The sequence below is a fragment of the Triticum dicoccoides genome, chromosome 3A (assembly GCF_002162155.2).
Source record: "Triticum dicoccoides isolate Atlit2015 ecotype Zavitan chromosome 3A, WEW_v2.0, whole genome shotgun sequence".
NCBI classification, from domain to species: domain Eukaryota; kingdom Viridiplantae; phylum Streptophyta; class Magnoliopsida; order Poales; family Poaceae; genus Triticum; species Triticum dicoccoides.
Window position 1 is genome coordinate 468,471,043 of NC_041384.1, and position 4,587 is coordinate 468,475,629.

General features: G+C 36.8%; 1 pseudogene; it reads left to right on the forward strand.

The window, feature by feature from the left end:
* Nucleotides 1-1,004: 1,004 nt before the first annotated feature.
* On the forward strand, nucleotides 1,005-2,724 carry LOC119272428 (annotated as a pseudogene).
* Nucleotides 2,725-4,587: the final 1,863 nt, after the last annotated feature.

Below are 4,587 nucleotides of genomic sequence, written 5' to 3' on the forward strand. Positions count from 1 at the left end.
TGCTAGTTTAGTTAATTTTAGTCAGTGCGTAGTTTGGTTCTAGTCAGTACTGGTTCTAGTAACAATTAATTCATGAACTAATTTATGTCCTTGTTTATTTTTTATTGAAATGAAGAGAAAGAGGACTATGCATAGTTGGTTTGCAAGTAGTTCAAATACACTTCCTATTGTTCCTGAATCCAATGTTGCCCCAATTAATGTTATTGTTCAGCCTACCCCCATAGAGAACATAATCCCCGATGATCCAACAAACGAGAGCACTAATCCCTCGGTTGATGAGAGCACCAATCCCACTTCAAATGAGAGAACCAATCCCCCAACCGATGAGAGCACAAACCAACCAGCACCACCAACACAATATATATTAGAATTTCATCCAAGTCAGATTTTTGGTGATCCGGCGGATCGAATACCAATAGAAGATTATGCCCCTAAAATTCGAAGTGAAGTGAGAAGAGCTTATTTGTTGAAAGAGCGAAACAAAGCAAGTGGGCATAAATTTGAAGTCACATTGGATGGTAAAATTTGGAGATCTTTTCAACCATAATGGCTAGATAGGTTTGTTTGGTTGGAATATAGTGTCGTAGAGGAGGCTGCCTTTTGCTTCCCTTGTTTTCTTTTCAAGAAACCATCACATGCTGCTACATTTGGAAATGACGTATTTACCATAGATGGTTACAAACGCTGGAAAACAGCTTTCGCAAGTTTTCAAAAACATGTTGGTGGTCCATCTAGTTACCACAACATTGCTAGAGGCTCAATTGATGATTTCAAGAATCAAAGGGCCAATGTGGCTACCAAATTCCGAGCACATACTAAAGAATCTGAAATAAAATATAAAATCCGTTTGACTGCATCATTAGATTGTGCAAGGTATCTCATAGCTCAAGGGGAAGCTTTTCGTGGACATGATGAGTCCTCCGATTCCGTAAACAAAGGCAATTTCACGGAGTTCTTGGATTGGTACAAAGATAAGAATAAAGATGTGAAAGATGCATTTGACAATGGGCAAGGTAATGCACTTATGATATGTTCACAGATTCAAAAGGACCTTGCTACATGTTGTGCTTTGGAGGTAACCAAAGTCATCAAGAATGAGCTTGAAGATAAGAATTTTGTGATACTTGTTCATGAGGCTAGAGATTGCTCAATGAAGGAGCAAATGGCAATAATTTTGAGGTAGCTCAATGGTTTACAAAGGCTAATTCTTTTATTTTATGTTGTTATTTGTTTCTTTTCCTATAACTTGTAGCTCTCCAAATGTGCAGATTTTTGGATGATAGTGGGGAGCTTCAGGAGAGATTTCTTGCTATTAAGCACATCACAGATTGCACATCTGCCGGAATTAAAGAAGCATTGTTTTATGTCTCAAAGTACCATGGCTTGTCTAATAATAGGCTACGTGGACAGGGTTATGATGGGGCTTCAAACATGAGAGGAGAATTCATTGGTTTGCAAGAGCTAATTCGTGATGAGAGTCCATATGCTTTCTATGTTCACTGTTTTGCCAATCAATTGCAACTAGTGGTTGTCACAGTGGCTCAATGTTGTCCGGTTATTGCTGATTTTTTCAACTTTCTTCCCTTGATAGTGACTCCAGAGGGTTCATCCTGCAAAAGAAAAGATTCATTGCTTGCAAAGCATCAAGATGACTTGATAGAGATGATGGAGAATTGTAAGATATCATCTGGAACTGGTTTACATTAAGAAACTAACCTAGCTAGACCAGGAGCTACTCGTTGGGGCTCACATCTTAGAACCTTGCTTCGTGTTTACACAATGTGGAATGCAGTGGTGGATGTGCTTGCAATTGTGATTGAGGATGCCCAGGAACACACTTCTCAAGGTGGAGCTTCAGGTTTGTTGGTACAGATGGAATGCTTCCAATTTGTGTTCATCATGATATTCTTAATAAACTTGTTGAACATCACAAATATGCTATCACAAGCTTGAAGCCATGCGTTTGATCTTGGATGTGAAAGAAGCTTTGCAAACTATGAAGGACAATGGGTATGAGCCATATGCGAGCAAGCAAAAAACTTTTGTGAGGAACATGGCATTGACGTGCCAAATATGGATGATCTCGTTGGAGCTATGGGGCAATCTGCTCGAAGCAAGAATAAGGTGACTCGAGATCATTATTTCAGGGTGAGCATATTCAATGTTGCGATTGGTGCAACTCTCACTGAGATGAACCACCGATTCAATGAAGTTAACACCGAGTTAGTGGATTGCATGTCTTGTCTTAATCCAGCTAACAACTTCTCAAAGTTTAATGATGAGAAACTTATTTGGCTTGCTAAAATTTATGTTGAAGATTTTACACAAGCTGGACGGTTGTTGCTAAGATACGAGCTTCCAACATTCCTTACAAATATTAGGAGAAGTGAGGAATTTAATGGATGTCCGGATATTTCTACTCTTGCTCGTTTGATGGTTCAAACAATGAAACATAGAAATTTCCAATTGGTATATCACCTTATCGAGTTGACATTGATTCTTCCAGTGGCAACTTCGTCGGTCGAGCGAATATTTTCAGCAATGAAGGTCATCAAAACCGATTTGCGCAATAAGATATCAGATGATTGGCTCAATGATTTAATGGTATGCTACCGTGAGAAAAGGATATTCAAAAGTATTCCACATGATCAAATTATGATACAATTTCAGAAAAAGAAAAATCGCAAATGACATTTGCCTCCTGAGTATGATGTTATTTCTTAGAGGTATATCTCTGTTTTAGTACTAGTGTCGATAGTTAGTTGAGGGTACTTTACCATGTCACTAACATTTGTGCCAATTTGGACAAATGGCTTGCAGTTTGTCACTTGCATTTTGGTGTGGAGGAGATCTACAACTACAATATTGTTAGTATGAAGCAACACCAGTGTCTTGTCTTTGCCTTATTTTGGTTGATTCTCTAGTACTTGATGTATTGGTGTGCAGATTGTATGAAACTTTGCTGTTGGTCAATCATGCTACTAGTATTTATCTTGAGAATCATGTCCATTTGAGCACTGTTTGGCACATATTGTCTCTATAAATTGGTAAAACCATTTTTCTTTCAAAATTCCAGAAAAAATCAGTAAATACTACATGCTTCCAGTAGTAGGCTGGGAAATTTTGAGCTTATTTGGCCAAGAGGATTAGGATATAATGGCCATTTTAGTCACCTGATTCAAAATTTGGTTCAAAATTTGATATTTTCTAAAAAAATCCAGAAAAATTCTAGTATATAGTACGTGTTTCCAGTATTAATCTGGGAAAGTTTCAATTTATTTGTACAAAAGGACTAGGAGATAAGCATCTTTTTCTTCAAAAGAGCGTTCGATTTTCTCGGCTTAAACTTTGAGCCCACCCTCCGTCTTTTCTCTAGATTCGCCACTGTCTGCTCCTACTGAATGAACATCACCAAAAAGTCTGGAACAAATCCAGGAAATAGCGAGCATCAATGACAATTTTTGGACTTCAACTCTGGTGGGCTAATTTCACCACAAGGAAGCAAACCATCTACGCTATGCTCAGTTCACACCCTGTCATTTTCTTGGGTTGTGTTGGTTGGGCCTAAAATAATGTTGCCATGTTGATAATCCTTGATTGCTGATCTTATGGTGTTCATGTCTAGAGTTGTGTTTTGCGCAGTTAGTTTACTATTAGGTTATTACTTCCTGTTCCTTTTCATTTATGATTCCTTGTTGCTTCCTAAAAATCATATGGTGATTTCTATAGCGGAAATCGATGACAAGGCATGTCATTAAAATATTAAGTAAAAAATAAAAACAGTAATGAGGACTATTTTCCTTGATCAAAATATCACCTGAAAGGGGAAAGCACGTGAAAATGAGAAAAACAATTGATAGCCTTTGCCCGTTGATCTTATGGTGTTCAGGTCTAGAGTTGTGTTCTGTGTGGCAAGTTTACTATTACGTTGTTGTTTCTGATTCCTTTTCATTTATGTTTTAGTTGTTGCTTTGTAAAATTATATAATGTTTCTTTAATGGAGGGAAATCAATTGAAAGACTCATTAAATTTAAAAAGCGAAGAATGAGAACTATTTTCTTAACTAAAATATCACACAAAAGGGAAATCGCATGGAAAACATAAAACATTCCGTGGCCAGTTTACTAGTATTAAGTTGTCGCTTCTAGTTTCTTTTCATTTTTGCTTTGTTTGTTAATTTGTAAAATTTATATGGAAATTTATTTAATGAAAGGAAATCAGTGAAAAGGTTCTTTTACATTGAAAACCCGAAGATTAATGAGGACTAGTTTTCTTGACCGAAATATCACATGAAAGGGAATGCACAAGGAGAGTGGGAAACAGAAAATTTAAAATTCCACGGAAAACAGGAAATGTTGCGTGACCAGTTTACTACTCTCTCCATCCCAAAATAAGTGTCGCGAATTTAGTACAAAGTTTTTTATTTGATTTAGTACAAAGTTAACAGAGGTAGTAGTATTAAGTTGTTCCTTATGGTTCCTTTTCATTAATATTTTGGTTGTTGATTTGTAAGGAAATCAGTGAGAAGGCTTTGTTATTTTTTTTAGAAAAAACAATGACTCGCGAACACTATTTTTCTTGACCGTA